The 18456-nt window shown below is 32.4% G+C and overlaps 1 pseudogene; it reads right to left on the bottom strand.

Moving 5' to 3' along the window:
- Positions 1 to 473: 473 nt before the first annotated feature.
- Positions 474 to 13313, bottom strand: LOC127104699 (uncharacterized; annotated as a pseudogene).
- Between the last annotated feature and the right edge of the window lie 5143 nt (positions 13314 to 18456).

Genomic DNA, 18456 nt, shown 5'->3' with positions numbered 1-18456 from the left:
TATTTAATACTTTTGATGCTACTACAAATATCAACATTGATGTGACAATCGTACTTCAACAACAACCATGGATTATAAGGAACCACCCATCTATTATCAACAGACTTATTTCTATTTAAAAAAATGGGATCACTAAACCTTCTCATGTACTCAGGATATGAGTCATTTCCCTGACGCGTCTCTTCACAAAAGTCTTTTGGGTATCTTCTTTTACAATGACCATTCTTCATACACGGAGAGCTTTGCTTCAATACTCCACATGGCCCGTGGAACATGTGTTTTAACACATCTTCATACAATTCTGGTTCAGATTCATGTCGTGGTATTTCTGCTTTCACCATACTATCATACTCTTCAGTATCCAAGATGAGTAGCATATGCACATGTGATAGTCCATGTTTCTGAAATTCGGTAACATACATATAACTTTTAAACCTCCCTAAGACTCCTTTGTTAATGACATCATCCTTCAACTACTCAAATTTTGATCGAAAAATTCTTGTTAACAAATCAGGTCGATCTTGTGGGGTTTGATGGAGGCCTAGTTCGGAAGTTATCTCAATCCAAGAAGGATTGCATGTCATTGTAAGGAATATGTTTGGTTTACCATTGTTAAGAACAATGGCCATACCATCTTGGTATCTTTTTGTCATATCTCGCTTACTGCCAATAAATGACGATGGCAGTATTGTTCTTTGTCCGACATTATCTATAGAAATATATGAAAAGTATAAAAATTAAATGTGTGGATAGTGGTATAAACATAAAGTATACACTCTTCATGTATAAATATAATATGTTATATTAAATACCCGCGTTATTCTCCCCATCGTGCAATGCATCTTGTAATCCTTGATATACCTAAGACCGAATATTATTTTGATTTCTTCGGATCCATCTCAACCTTCCTGTCTCAATCTTTACATAATTGTCTACAGCATACTGTTGTAAAAGTCGACCCGATTTTAACAATACAGATTGATCATTACGATGAATCTACATTGAATAAATGAATCAATCTTGAATTATTTTTTCACACATTTAGAAGTATATTTCTTAGAAAAATAGTTCTGTGTGTACCTGAAGCACATAACTGTAGTACTCTCGGCATGTAACATTTTTTCCAACATTAGTTTTTGTTTCTATGTCCCAACCATATGTTCCAAACGGTAACAATATAGGCTAATGTAAAGGATCATAATACCCCATTGTTTCTTGAACCTTTGTTAGCTTTCCATCACAGTTGATGACTTTTATATCTCTTGCACGTTCTATTGTATCTTCATCACCACCGCCTATAACAATTGTTGCGACTTGGGAAGCTGAAGGGAGACTATATTGGGGTTGATTCGACGGATGTTCTTTAATGAGTAACCTACATTCTTCAATATTTGGCTCTAGTGCAAGCTGCCTAAACATAATGACAAACGGGTTGCATTGGTGGAGTAGTTTTTGCAATTTATACACTACGGCTTGGTTAAGTATTGGGTTTTCCCTCATCCTATTTTGAAGCTCATGATCGGTATCATAAATGTATAACTGCAAGTAACATGGCCTTGAACCTTGATTCGGATGAAAACCTCCTACTTTGTGATAAATTGCGCCTTGAGCACGAAACGTGTAAATACCACAACCAGTTGCAACCAAACTTTCGTCGACATGAACACCTAGTGAAGTAAACGATATTACATGGTTGTAACTTCTAATATGTTGTCTAAAATGTCTTCCTTCAATAGAACTGTCTAAAAATAACTGTAACAACTCGTCAGGAGCAGGCACTTGTGAAATTGTCACCTTTCCCCCTTTGCAACACATATCTTGAGATTCTCTATGAAACAATTTTGCATTGCACCGTCTACACTCACTCTAAGTAGGAAGTAGGGATTGTATTGTCATAACAGTATTTCAAAAATTTCTAGCAATGTTATGTCTTGCTTGAAAAATATATCTTGATTTTGTGTTTTATTACATACAAAACATGCATTAAAAGAAATATACTTATTATCTACATGGTGACTAACGTGAAATAATATTTAAATAAAAACATACAATATATGGTATGGATTAAAAATACATAATCGTACCTTGATCAAAAACTGTTTGTGTTTCGTGAGTTTCAACAGGTGAATTAATATTTTACGAATGTGATTCTATAAAAGAAAGTATTTACTTCAATATAGAGTTATAGATGAAAAATAGAAACAATATATAAATCTAAGTGTGTGTTACTATCAATTTGAGTATAGACAGAATTATACTTACCACAATCATTATTATCAATATTTTTTATAAATGGTCATGCTTCCTGGTTATCATTTTGTTGGAAAATCGGGTATGTAAAATTTTGATTTGTAAATTAGTATTGAATTAACATATCAGCCAATTATTTTTTCATAATTAATTGATATTTTTAAAAAATAAAGTATTAAAGTATAATCTATACAATAATTTAAAGTTTCTAACCCGTGGATGGAACGCGACTGACATATGTGGTACTCGGTCCAGCTTCATTGTCATGTGCTCTTTGATAAAACCGAGAAGCAAAATTGGCATTTGTTAAGTCTTGAAATGGCATCATGGTTCTCATATCAGAAAGATCACATGTTTGAACTTGTTTTCCTTTGTCGTTATTTTGTCTATAATTCGAACGCCTTCTAGCCAATTCTTCTTGTCTTTGCTCAAGACTAATCCGCTGTCTTCGATGTTTTGCATTTTGTGTCCGTCTTTCTCTTTGACGTTCTCTTGAATCTTGACTACGAATATTTTCCATTATATTATTTTATCAGTAAAATTAAATGTAGTATTTAAAAATATCCAAACTTTGTATTTTTAGTATGTTTATTACTAATAAATTAATCTTGAATATTGACTACGAATATAAATGAAATACTTCCTTTTGGTGTAGCCTATTTTTCTACCATTTTTATCCTTATTTTATTGTATAATTTACCTAATAACTTCCAATAAAACCACTATTATTAACTTTCACGTAACTTCCTATTAAAAACTTCCACATGCTTTATTTTTTAAAAATTAAGTTATATTATATTTTCAATGATGTGTATTAAAAAAGCGGACGGACGGGCACGCGAGTGCCTGTCTAGATGCTAGTTTTATCTGTAAAACTAAATGTAGGATTTAAAAATATCCAAACTTTGTATTTTTAATATATTTATTACTAATAAATTAATAAAATTTACAAATGAAAAATATCAATAAATTAAAAAAGAAATTTGAATTTTCAAGATTCATAGTGATGATAATGGTTGACTCACATAATATGGTTGATTCTACATATATTTGATTGTCATCTATTATTTCCTGACAAATAATCACCAGATAAATTAGAAAAAAATAGATTTGAAATAAATAACATTTTTCTACTGTGATTAAACTTCATGTGAATTCAATTAAGTTTTTATAGTGATTTTCATATGTTGATGCAAGTTTTTATAGTGCTTTTTCTACTATGGTTAAATTTATTGTTGATGCAAGTAAGTGTTACTCTGTCTACAAAAATTGAATTTATGGAAGTTAATAGTAGTGAATTTTATGGAAGTTATCACATAAATTATACAATGAAATAACGAAAATATTTTACCTTTATTTTTCTTACAAATTCCTTCTTTAATGATGGTGAGAATGAGAATCTGTTGACGTATGTGACCAGATAAGATAGAGAATCATTGAAAATTATGATTTACTTACAATCAAACATCAAGACTAAAATTTGAGAAAGAGAATGTTAACAATAACAAAGATAATTAATAATAAAAATTGAATTGAATAAAAATGGAATAGAAACACATCAATTGAAAAGATAGATAAACAATTGAAAAAAAATTAACAATACTAAAAAATGTATAGAAACAAAGAAGAAATAGGAAAGGATTTCTGTCTCTATACATTGCTATTGGAAGTCCTCTGCGTGATGAGATGTATTCTTTATTTTTCTCATCCACTTTGCTTTTATAAGATTATCATTTGAATTGCACAAACAATAACAATTGAAAGTTCCACATGACTGGTTCACCTATATATCTTTCATATGCTCATTCCATCAATTTTTTTTTTCATTACGACAGTGCGATCTTCTTCCAAAACCAAAGACATGAATAAAAAACAACAAAATAATTAAGAATTAAGTAACCAAAATTAGTTACAATTAGTAAAGTATAAGCATAATCTTGTAAATAGAATTGAAAATTATAACCAAAGATGTGTGAGAATTGAGAACAACAAACAATAAAAGAAAATCAACTTCATAATTTTTTATCATTTGTATCCATATCTGCAATATAGTTGTTGTAAGGATAAATAACTTACTCTATTTTTCTTCTTTTCTTCTAAATAAGAAATAACAGGGCATGTCTTGCACTGATTTTTTAATCCATGATCAACAATTACATTGAACTTTAAGGGTAACACAATTTTAGACGTCAAAACAAAAACATTATATTATTTTAATATTGAACTCTTAAAATCTGTAAGAATGAAACTAAATGAGAAATGTAAAAAAGAATACTAATAAATATTCAAATGAAGATAAAAAAACTAACCAATATATATAACCTTTCAACCTTCATTTTGTCTGAAACCTTTCAACCTTCATTTTGTGTGAAGAAATAGAAAACAATTATGATTCCAAAGTATTCTGATTTTAAAGTAATATTAAACTCTTAAAATCTGTAAGAATGAAACTAAATGAGAAATACTCTTAAAATATGATTTTAAAGTAATATTCAAATGAAGAGAAAAAACTAACCAATATATATAACCTTTCAACTTTCAGTTTGTCTGAAACCTTTCAACCTTCACTTTCTATGAAGAAATAGAAAACAATTATGATTCCAAAGCATTCTGATTTTAAAGTAATATTGAACTCTTAAAATCTGTAAGAATGAAACTAAATGAGAAATGTAAAAAAGAATACTAATTAATATTTAAATGAAGAGAAAAAACTAACCAATATATATAACCTTTCAACCTTCATTTTGTCTGAAACCTTTCAACCTTCATTTTGTGTGAAGAAATAGAAAACAATTATGATTCCAAAGCATTATGATTTTAAGGTATTTAAAGATTAAACAATTGTGTGGGGATCAGTTAAAAAATTAAAAAACAGTTTTATGTGTGAGAGAGGGGATTATTGCCGCAAGTTATATAAATATTTTTCTTCTATAGTCAACATGTAACAACAAATTTTATTCATTAAAAATAAAATAAAAAATAAATAAATATAAAGAGTATAATGAATAAATATAAATCATATTTTATATTTAAATATAATTTTAAAAAATTACAGTATGTGAAAATTAATAATAGAAAGTGGAAGTGAGAGAGGGGGTTGATATTAAGTGGAAGTTATTGCCGCAAGTTATATTAGCATTTTTCTTTTATAGTCAACATGTAACAACAAATTTTATCCATTAAAAATAAAAGAATAAATAAATAAATATAAAGAGTATAATGGATAAATATAAATCATATTTTATATTTAAATATAATTATAAAAAATTACAGTATGTGGAAGTTAATAATAGAAAGTGGAAGTGAAAAAGGGGATTAATATTAAGTGGAAGTTATTGCCGTAAGTTATATAAATATTTTTCTTTTATAGTCAACATGTAACAACAAATTTTATCCATTAAAAATAAAATAAAAAATAAATAAATATAAAGAGTATAATGGATAAATATAAATCATATTTTATATTTGAATATAATTTTAAAAAATTACAGTATGTGGAAGTTAATAATAGAAAGTGGAAGTTAATAGCAAGAAGTTATATAGAAGTTGATAATAGTGGTTTATTAAGTAAATTATACAATAAAGTAAGGGTAAAAATGATAGAAAAAAGGCTACACCAAAACCAAGTTTTCCCTTTATATATTGTTATAGATAATAGATTACATATGCACTTATCATATATAGTGGTGTTGGAGGAAGTTATTTAGTATATTTGATATGTTGGAGGAAGTTATTTGATGTGTTCATGGATGTTACATATTTAATAAATGATTTTGTTTTTGTTTTTTTTTTTAAATTTAATAATTGATAGTAATTGTAACAATTGATAAAGGATAAAATTGGATGAAAAAAAGGCCATACCATTTTCACTTATCCCCTTTATCTATAGGTATAGATGAATACTTCATGTATAGAGGCATTTCGTCATCTTTTGGATTATTAATATAATCATATGTGAGATGTGTCTTAAAGCCCCTCCAACCCTCATCAGCATATACAAGTCATTCTTTTTCAATATTGTATCCTCTAAAATAATAAACACTTCCTACGTTTACATAATAGAGTCGAAATTAGTATTAAACCAAAAAAAAAAAGGTCATATATACTTGTAAAACAAATCATAAAATTCATAATAAATACCCTAATATTAGTCCATATGATTTCTTTCAAATAACCGTCAATCTCGTGCCAATTGTCTATCAAAATAGTCATTTTATCTATACCTTGTAATGCCATGCAACCCTTACAACCATCAATATTTTCACCATAAACCTATTGGTTTTCATATCAAAGTTAATTGGGGAGATAACATCATTTTTGTGGGATATTTTAATCTTGGTACACATCGTGGCACCTCTAGTTTTTCTTTTATTTTTTGTATTAACAGAGGTTGTAACAAAATTTATATGAGAGATATTTGTCGAATCACACATGTATGTGTATATTAAGAAAAATAACAACTTATTACAGAGACACCGACATGAACTTGAAAACCACTTCATCATAAATGATCCAAAACATAGAACATACTAACTATATATATGGAAGAGAGAGACCATATAATAATACTAACTAGAAACATACACTTAAGTAATAAGCTATGATGAAAAATTTCAAGAAAAATAACATATAAGGAAGAATTGCGTACATTTCAGCGGTATTACCATTTCTATGAACATATAAAACTAACAACATAGTGCGTAACAACATTTCTAACATTTCTAACAACATTTTTATGAATATTTCTAAAACTAACGCCATTTCTATGAACATTTTAGTGGTGAGTTACCTACCTCAAACGCGATGACGAAGCTTCAATGAGTTTTGAAAAGAGTCGATGTTCGGGTTAATGTTAGAAGAGTTGAAGTTGAAAATAAATGATGTTTAAGTTGATGTTGGAAGAGTTTTGGTAAGAATCGCATAGGTTTTTTTAAGAGAATGACGATGAAGTAAGAGTGTTTGTTGATAGGTAAATGAAAAGTTAGAGTCTAGTTCTCTGAAGTATTCATGCAATAGAACAAACATGTTGGTTTTTAAGCTAAATTGGGGGAATATATTAATTAAAAATAAAAAATAAAAATAGGAAAGCCTCATAGCGCCATATTCTAGTAATTCATTTAAAATAACTATCACGTTAATTTTTAGACAAAACTGAGGTAATAGATTACCAATTATTAAAAAAAAAGGCATTTAAAATATTGATGCAAAAGATATTACCCATCGATTGACATACATAACCGAGTGTAATACAAATTAAAAGTAAATTTAAAAAAAAAAAGGAAAAGGGAAAAGAGAGAGGCACCATGTGACCCTAAACAAATTAAAAATTAAAAATAAAACGAAGTGAGCTCCCTCGTAATTATATTCCCCTAGTTTTGGTAATAATATATATATATATATATATATATATATATATATTATATATATATATATATATATATATATATATATATATATATATATATATATATATATTATATATATATATATATATATATATATATATATATATATATATATGTATATATATATATATGATGGCACTTCTAGGACATATACCTCGGTTATTGGTAGATCAAAGTGAAAGTTTTGTCATGAAATGTATTATTTGTAGTAGTGATCTTCTTATCATTTTGAGATGTGTTTATCTCTCTCATTGTTCCCATCATTCTCTCAAAAGGATTTAACAAATTTCCCGAGGAAGGTCAAGGGTTATAGAGATGTTTGAGGCATGGAAGCGGAAAAAAAGTTTGTATTCTTTGAATATTTATATAAAGTAACTTTTTATTGTTAGGCTGAAGGATATAAGTGACATCATTCTTGAGAGGTGCAGACCGATAAAGATACTAGTTTGTCCAAAAACCTTTTGCCATACTTTCAATAGTTAAAATAAGTTAATAATACAATGTTCTAAAATTGGTCGAAGATTTTGAAATTGGATATCATCAAGATCTTTTGTGAATCTATCAGTCAATTGTTTGTCTATTCGAACATGCTCAAGGGTGATTTTCTTTTCTTCAACTAGTTCCTTGATGTAAGCAAAGAGTAAGCAACGAAATTAAAAAATAGAATGAAATTAGAGTAGAAAACAAATTTAAGCACATCAGAAATAAGTAAATAACACAAATAATTAGAGATAAGAGGTAAGAGATTTGCACTAGATATTCTTATAGGTTCAACCCAATCATTTTGCCTACTCTTATCCCCAATAATTTCTTCTTAAGAGTTTCCATTATATATGTGAAATTTTTACAGGTTATTCTCATGAACCTTCCCACAAATAGATAGCAGTTGGTTATCCTCTGAACAAAACATGGGATTTTAATATACAATCTCACAAACAAAATGAGAGGTTATACATCTGCCATAACCGATGAACCAAAAAAAGATTTTTTTTGGATAATCTCACAAACCAATTGAGAGCTCTTATCCCAAGCTAACTAACAAACCAAACAGATAATTTTAGGGATAAAGTAATGACCAAAACGAAAGTTGTTATTGGTTAAGCTTGTGGAAACATGTTTTGTAAGATATTAGTGACAAGTGTGTGGAACCTTGTTTTGCAGGTGATATGATTTTAACAAAGACATCAAATTTTGATGATGACAACTAATATCTTACGAGTACAATTTTTATAATCTTATCATTATATTTTTTTTTTTGAAATGGGAAGATCATATCAACTTTAGTCAAGCTATGCAAAGTCCAAACTATCTTAAGTGGATTGATTCCATGGAGGATGAGATGAAGTCGATGGCTATGAATGGTTCTTGGGATCTCGTTAAATTACATGGAGGATAGAAACTGATTGGTTGTAAATGGATATTTGAAACCCAAAGGTACTCAAAGGGTAACATTTAGAGATATAAAGCTCATCTTGTTGCTAAAGGTTTTACTTAAAAGCAAGCCATTGATTATAAATATACTTTCTTTCCAATTTATTCAAAATACTCTCTTAGGGAGATGATGGCATCTGTATCTCATTTTGATTTATAGTTGCATCAGATGGATGTAAAGATTGCATTTCTAAAGGGAAACATTTAAGAGACAATATATATGGTGCAACCAAAAAAACTGTGTTAGGGGACCCAAAATCTATGGTTTGCAAACTCAAAAAATCCATCTATGGCCTTAAACATGCTTCCCATAAATGGTATCGTAAATTTCATCAATTTGTATCCTCATTTGGTTTTGAGGCTAATCCAATTGATAATTGTGAATACCAACAGTTAAGTGGGAGTGAACTCGTTTTCTTTGTACTATATGTAGATGATATCCTTTTGGAATGCAAAAAATGTAGGTGTATTGCACGAAACCAAGAGATTTGTAACAAATAATTTTGAGATGGAAGATCTTGGGGACGCCTCCTTTATTTTAGGACTTCAAATACTTAGAGTCTGCTCTCGAGGTATTTTAGGATTGTAATAGAGGAACTATATTGATACAGTCTTGGATAGATTCTCCATGAAAGATAGAAAACTAGGAGACACGCCCATTGCTAGAGGATACCAATTTAGTATCAAACAATACCCCACTACTGATCCTAAAAAAGAAGAGATACATAAGGTTCCATATGCTTCAGTTGTGAAGAGTCTTATGTATGCTCAAGTTTGAACATGTCCATACTTAGCATTCATCGTAGGAGTTCTTGGAAGATATCTAAGAAACCTTGGTATACAACATTTGATAGTAGTAAAATATGTACCGCGGTACCTGAAGAGAACTAGAGACATCGTTCTCACTTATGGGAAGTCAGATAACTTGGATATCATTGGGTTTTCTGACTCCAATTTTGCAGGATGCTCGGATAGCAGAGGTTCCATATTTGGTTACATCTTTCTCTTGCTTGGAGGAGTCGTCTCCTAGAAGTATTCCAAACAGACTTTAGTGGCTCCCTCCACCATGGCAGCAAAGTTTGTGGTTTTCTATGAGGCATCAAACCATCTTGTTGCGAAAGAAATAATTCGGGAGAAGAGAATTTTCATAGAACATATAGGGACAAACTTAATACTAGCTGATCCACTAACCAAAGGTTTGACAGCTAAGACTTTACATGGCATGTTGTTCTTATGAGTCTTGGTTTTGAGATTGTCTTAGATTAGTGAGAGTCTTTTCCTTATTTTTCTACGTACGTTCTATACATTGATTTTATTTTGGTACAAACTTTAGTTATGTTTGATTTTCTGTAGAAATAAAAATTCAGGAGGTACTATTGTTATAACAATGTTAAGTCTTTTTTATATTCAAATATTTTAATTTTGAATTGCATCTAAGGAACTTTAGTTTGATCTCACTAAAGACTTAAGTAGGATCAGTTGGAAATATGCATTATTTAAAGATCACGTTGCATGAAATTTCCATGTCACTTATCCATATTGATATATGTCATCAAGTGCATTGATATGCATATTTACAGAAGCGTTACCATGAGCAGGAAACAGGTTGGCTTTAACATTTGGCGCTCTATCCTCAAAGGACACCATACCACTTTTGACAAGCTTCTGAACTTCATACTTCAGGGGATAACAGTTCTCAATATCATGACCATGGGATCCCTGGTGAAAAGCACAATGAAGGTCAGGTTTGAACCACCAAGGTAGTGGCTTAGGAATTTGAGGAGGGTTCTTTGGCTGGATAAGATTCTTGACTACCAAGGATGGGTACAGTTCTGCATATGTCATTGGAATAGGGTCAAAAGAGACCTTCTTCCTATCATAGTTTTGCTAATGATTATTGTTGTTGTTGTAGTTGATTCGTTGTTGTGGTTGTTGTTGATGTTATTGTTGAATAGGAATAAATTGATTGGTTGAATTGTTGGAAAAAACTAGAATCACTGATGATACTTGGTGCTGATGTTGACGGGACTGAGAACGTTTCCTCACATGAGGCCTCCTCTTCCTCCCGGTTGATCCCGCATTAGTTTATCCTTCCTTCTTCTTGGAGAAGCATCCACCATACTTCTTTCTTGTCATTGCTTCATCTTTGGATAAATGTCCTTCACGAACCCCTTCCTTTAATCTCATCCCCATGTTTACCATCTCAGTAAAATCATTGGAGGCACTAGCGATCATATGTTTATAGTAAAATGAACTCAGTGTTTTCAAGAAAATCTTGGTCATCTCTTTTTCTTCCAAAGGCGAACTAATTTGGGAAGCTAACTCCCTCAATCTTTGAGAATATTCTTTAAATGTCTCTTTGTCCTTCGGAGACATCAACCTCAATTGATCTCTATCGGGCGCCATATCAACATTATACTTATACTACTTGACAAAGGCCTCGCCCAAGTTATTGAAAGTACGGATACTAGCACTGTCCAGGCCCATATACCATCTAAGCGCAACACCAGTCAAACTGTCCTGGAAGTAGTGAATAAGAAGCTGATCATTATCAGTTTGAGTAGACGTCTTTCTAGCATACATAACAAGATGATCAACGGACAAGTATTCCCCTTGTATTTTTCAAAGTCTGGAACCTTGAATTTCACCGGAGTTTTGACGTTGGGAACTAAGCACAGTTCAACAACACTCTTACCAAATAAATCTTTCCCTCTTAGAATCTTCAATTCCTTGCGCAGCTCAAGAAATTGATCCTTCATCTCATCCATCTTCTCATAAACATCCGGACCTTTAGACGGATCAGAGTGGTAAATGGTTTCCTCGACATGAGTAATAGTATGAATAATAGGAGGAGGCACATACAGGACCAGGCTAGATGCCGGCAGAGAAGAAAATGTTGGCGCGTACCCTTCAGGCACAAAATTTGGTGGCATCCCCCATGGGAACCTAACAGGCATAGCAGGAACAGATTGGCTAGCAATGACAGGTACAGATGATGAAGTGATCTATGAAATGACAGTCCTTTGAGGAGGAGGAGTTGTAGGAGGTGGAAAAGGTTGGTTATGAGCAGCAATTACAGACTCCATCAATGCCATGAGTCTGGCGATCTCATCCTTCGGTTCTCTATTCCCTTGATCTAGATGTTCCATTCTTCTCAGTCGATTAGCTCGGGTGTTGTAGTGATGAGTTAGCTTGGCTGATACACAGAAGAAGAATTGATAAGACACCTTGCAGAAGAAACCTGTTATGCAAATGATGCATAAAATGCAATCTGTTTGATTGTTTTTAATTTCAAGGAACATATGAAGTCTTATTTGCAAATATAACAATAATCAACAATAATAATAATTCAATTGACCATAAAATCTCTTTTTATTCATAAAATTTGGAAGGATACACTGAGTATAATTTCAGAAACCAAAATACAAATACAAGAGAAAAGGAAAATGTCATCCTAAGGATCCTTAGCAACTGCATCATATGATATGGCCAAGGGAGTGTATTTCCTTAGGATGCGTCGATTCTCTGACTCAAAGGACGTCTTCTTATGAGCTTCTCAAGGAAAAGCTGATTAACAATCTTCTTCCAAGCATTGGAAGGCTGAGGAATGCTAGAGGAAAATAAATCCTCTGGCTTTCTCTGTCTCTTCACTACACGCTCCTCAAGAATCTCGATAAATGCATCTTTATCTTTCGAATCGAGTTGTAACTCCTCATGCTTTCGGCTCAAAGCATGGAACCACTCTTCCCACAAGTCTTTCTCTTGCTTCATCTTGGTAAGTGCATCTTCCAACTCCTCTACATCTTGGTTATGGAGAGTTGATGGCTCAGCCACAACCATAGACATAGGTCTTTCACAAGCATACGACATCTTGAGCTCCAAAGCTCTTTTCTTTACCTAAATAGTGTAAGCTTCCAAAGCTACACAGTCACGTGGACCAAGCTCAAATCTTCCTTTCATATGCATAGTGTGTTAAGCACGCACCATTCTATTCTTCAAAAGTTAGGGATCTTTACCCTCCTGATGGAATAGACCCTCTAATTGAACGTTATTAGGTTTCTCTCTCGAAGGGTTCCCAAGTTGATAACGAGCCAATGCAGGGTTGTAATTGATTCCTCCTTGCGTACGAATGAGAGGAACGTTAGAGAACTCACCACAACTGTCAATAATATCCATGCTACCCAATGCAGAAACATACGAAATAATATCATCATTAGTGAGAGACATAAGTCTCTGGGACCACCGTAGACATTGTCGGTTCTCCAAGAAAGCGGGTGTTTGAGGTAAGTGCGAAATAAACCACTTGTACAGAAGAGGAACACATCACATAAATGGAAAGAGAAATACATGTCGCCCAACCCAGTTGGAACAGGATTCCCGATCAAGAAGATTCTAATGGCGTTAATATCAGCAAAACTGTCAATGTTAGGGAACAAAGCTAGGCCATAGATGAGCAATACAAAGATGGCTTCAAAAGCATCCATGATACTAGCTTGAGAAAAAACAGTAGCTCTACCAATGAGGAACTCAAAAGTTAACCCAAGAATGCCTCCTTTCTTCACCAAATGAGTATCAATCTCAGATTTCTTCAAATGAAGAGCCTCGACTATGTCATGAGATCTGGGAATCTCCTCAAATCCACTAAAACATACCTTGTCAGAGACGGGCATACCCAAGAGATGGGCATACTCCTCCAACATGGGCACAAGCTGATAATCGTGAAAAGTGAAGCACCGATAGAGAGGGTCATAGAACTGAACCAACACACTCAGAAGTTCTTCAACCACATCAGCAGATAATAGAGACAAGATCTTCCCATGACATTGCTTGAAGTCCAAGAGATCTAATACAAAGGATTACAAATTTCTTAACTCTTTCAAATCATGACATCTGAAACTATACTTCTTAGTGTTTCTTCGTCCATAATCCATGGTCTGAAAATATTTGCAAACAAGACCTTAGTTTCCTTGAAATTTATTTTTCCGTGATGAATGTTGTGATGTGCATGAATGCATGAATGCAACAATCACACACAAGGGATCACACACAAGGCAAACAGAAACAAAGGTCAAGGGATGGATAAAGTTATCATCAAGATCAATCATCCATTTTGGTGGATTATGGTTTTCACCTTATCAACACCCAAGTTCCATTGATATTGACAAGACTTGATCGGATCAACCAAGAATCAAAGGGTTTGTTGTGAGTCACGAGCATGGAGTCGGGATAAGAACCATTCCAAAAGGAGTGTACTAAGGATAAATCTTGTAGATCATGTTCTAAAAAGTTCCCAGAGTTATGATCCCATCTATCGAATATTATAGGTTAGGATGATTGACTCATCAACCCATAATATTCTGAAGAGAAACTCGTCTGAGTGTAGTATCGCGTAACAACTGTTATCAAGTTTACACTTGAACAGTCTCCATACTACGTCCTAAATAGGCCAAGTTGGGTTAAATGTTCTACGGTACTCAGCTTCTCGGACCCCCGAATTAGAGAAAGTAGTGCCTATCCACGAATTACTCGTATGACATCAGTAACCCTAAAGAGGTCTCCACTGAGTGGGGGATCTCATGCCAACTCTTTCAGGACTACTCCTTCAAAGTCAACATGACTATACCACCCTCCTATCTTAGATTTCACTCAAGTTCGGGTTAGAACTTATCTCACCACACAGAGATCGCCAAGCACAAGAGATAGAATATATCACACAACAATATATACAACACAAACATCAAATATACAAATATATACACATAAAAATTAGGCTAAACCCACTAAGGACTACTCCCCAGTAGAGTCGCCACTTAATATTTGTAGCGGTAAATTCATGATCATCAAGTTATGGGTAAACTTGACGTTAGTAAAACCAGATTCTCCACCGCGCTTTTATTGTTTCCAAAGGAAAAGGGGAAATTACGAACAAAACCCAAAGATAAGAGGTTTTCAAATCAAAACTAATAAAATCCCAGAGATTATAGGTAATGGGGTTGGTTACACAGAGGGAAGGTGTTAGCACCCAAAGTGTCCTATGTACTCCTATGAATCCCTTTTTGTGCAAGTGATTTGGTCTAAATGATGTTTGATAAAATATAGAGTGAGGGGATGAGGAAAGAATTTGTTGATTATATTTTTATGTTTGACAAGACATTCAGTCTTATGCCTACGTACCAACATAAAAATGAGGGATCAAAACCTCGTAGTTCGTGGTAAAAATTTCAAAGAAGTTGGTGAATTGGTTTTAACAAAAGTTTAAATGAAAAGGCACAAAAGGGCAAAGATTTAAATGGGGTTGTTAGTTCTTTTTTTCTTTTTGAAATTAAAGTCAATATGGTTTAGTTTATTTACAAATTTGATTAAGGAAAAGATTTGAAAATTCAATGGCCTAAGGCCAAGGTTTCTAATAATTAAAATATGTCTAAGTTTGAAATCACAGGTAAAGAAGGTTTTTGAAAAGAGAGAGAAATTTTGAAATTTAAGAAGTGGGAGTTGATGAAGGGATTATCCTAGACAAAAATTAAAAGTTAAGAGTTGAAAAGATCTGACCAACGGGATGCAATCCAACAGATAAGAATGTCATATAGAAACCCATTTTCCTTTGGACTTTAGCAAGCAACAAACATAAGAAATATCTCAATAAACCATATGAAGACCAAGACATCAAATAAAGATAGCCATAATATCCAAGCAAGCATTCTAATAGCTAGCAGTCTTCAATGTCTTCCAATGTATTAGATGAAATATTCCTTGATCAATTCAGAACAATCATCAGACATAGATGATAATAACAATATATCAATTAAGCACAAAGACAGAGTAACAGATGAATCAAAGGCACTCAAGGTCTTGCATTAGATGAAAGACACTATCAGAGATAACATAGTCTCAAATAATGGCATTGGCCAAGTCCTTTAGCATAGGGAATGTTTCCTAATTCTAAGTCCATAAGTTCAGATCAAGTCCAACAGTCCACCAAGATGTTTTTAGGGTTTTGTTGTTATTAGGTGTTTTAAGGTCCTAAGACCACAAAAAAAAAACAAAGACATACAAACAATATACACAATCACAAAGTATGGCTCAAGTGAGCAAAGTGAAATAAAGGACTAAAACATAAACAAGTTGCATGAAATGTAAATGACAATGAATGATAAAGGTACTGAAATTTAAAGTGCATAAATTAAATGACTTTAAAATAAAGCAACATTAATAAAAGTTAGTCAATGGTTAGTCAAATGTTAGTGAATAGTTTTAATTGATTAAGTCATTCTTTGGACACTCAACCATTCATTCACAAGTATGAATTCTTGGACTAAGATATCATCCATGAGAAGGGATCCAACTTAGATAAATCAACAAGTATGCCACTAGCTCTCATGAATGGAAAAAAGGTCAAGTTTCCACACAATGCCATGAAGAATGAGAGACTTACAATCTCACTTACTAGAATTCTATGCCTTGAGGGACAAATTTAGATCTATGTTAAGCAATTGTAATTGGACTTATGTAGAAGTCACAACTATATGAGGTCGGCCAATAAGATATAGGTGTTAATGTATGTTAGAGATTTGGTACAAAGAACCAAACTCCTAAAACATACCACACACTAAAAGAAATGGGAAAGACCTATCTCAGTCAGACTTATGTTGATTCATCTGACACAAGGTCATTGATGAATCAACTAGCATTTAGACATTAAAGAAGTCATTGGTCAATGATGGATTGGGAAAGAATAGGGAAGAAGATGAAGAGGGAAGGGAAACTAGAAACCCAAATTGATCATAGGAGAAATTTTATCTGATCAATACTATTCATTCATTTTGGGAGATAAAATGTACATTTTCATCAATCCCCTAATTCCAATGGTATTGATCAAACAAAAGTCAAATCAATCATGACCAAGGCCAAACAGAAAGTCAAACATCACAAGACCATAAAAGTGACTCAACATAGTTTTTAGACAATTATCCAATTAAAAATCAAATTAAAAATGAATTAAAATGCATTTCAAAATGGATAAAACCTCAAATCTCTTCAAAACATCAAATAAATGGCCAAGGGATTTATCCTAGGTCAAATAAGGTCAAAGGACCTTAAGAAAAAAAATTCATAATTTTTGGAAAGTCAAAAGTATTTTAAAAATATTTAAAACAAGTTAAAAATCATTTAATTCATGAAAAATATCAAAAGTAATCAAAAAAATGATTTTAATTCATAATATAGAAGAGGAGAATATTTGAAGATTTTTGGTGAAAGTCTCATATTTTTTGGATTAAAAATGAAATTTCTATGAATAAAATAAAATAGATGGATTAAATGAAAAATCAGAATTAAAAAAGAAAATAGAAAAAATGAGGCCATCAGATCTCCCTAATTAATTGAGGTGGCAAATCTGATGGTCAAGCGCGCACTTTCTACCATAGTCCTCAGTAATGCGTCACAGGAGTGGTAATCAGAAGGAGCGGCTCAGATTAAAACATTTTAAACAAATCAGATGGCTAGGATGAATGCCCTCACATCACCGAAGCCCTAGCTCCGGTTGTCTTCTCCGGTGGACCTCATTGAACTGGTCGACCCTCAACCATCAAGAAAATAAAAAGTAAGGACACTATTTTAAAGAGAAAAAGCTCAAGAGCTCGAATCTAGCCTAAATTTTATCCAATTCCAAATATATTGAGAGATATGAGGAATTGAATTTTGAGGTACACGATCTGAGTTGCTTTGATTTGACCTCAAAGCAACTCAATCTTGTTTCCTACATTGGTAGGCCTTCAGGCAACCAATAAACAAAAAGAATAATGGAGAATTGAAAGAGAATCGAAGGCTTGAAGTTTTGAAAAAATCACCTTTGGGTGACAGTGATTTGGCTTGATCTCAATGTGAATCCACTTGGTTCTTCCTCCTCTTGCTTGCAGTCATCAATTGAGATGAAAATGGCAATGAATCCTTGGAGTTTGAATCGCAAAATAGAAGGAGAAATTCAAACTCGATTTCAAAGAAATCTTCAAAGAATTCTATGAAGTAGGGTTCTGAGTTTGCTTGGCAAGGCTTGGGCAATGTGTGTCTATGATTTCTGAAGCAATGCACTTGTATTTATAGGCTACATGATTCATTTCTACACCAATCCAAAAAATGTCAAAAATAGCAATGTTGCGCATGGGTGCATGTGCATTGAATTAGGCCCAACCAATGATGCAATCCACTTCCAATTCCTGAACATTTGATACTGAAGTCATCACATGGAAGCATGCAAAAATAATTAATCATTTGAGTGCAAAAGTTGCCAAAGAAACCCAACAAAGGAACCATGCGCAAGTCCCTTAATTCTTATCCAAATGAAGTGATCTTGGATGATTTGGAATGGTGACAT

The sequence above is a fragment of the Lathyrus oleraceus genome, chromosome 7, assembly GCF_024323335.1.
Source record: "Lathyrus oleraceus cultivar Zhongwan6 chromosome 7, CAAS_Psat_ZW6_1.0, whole genome shotgun sequence".
NCBI lineage: Eukaryota > Viridiplantae > Streptophyta > Magnoliopsida > Fabales > Fabaceae > Lathyrus > Lathyrus oleraceus.
Note: the sequence above shows the minus strand (reverse complement) of the source record. Positions and strands in the feature narration are given on the sequence as shown.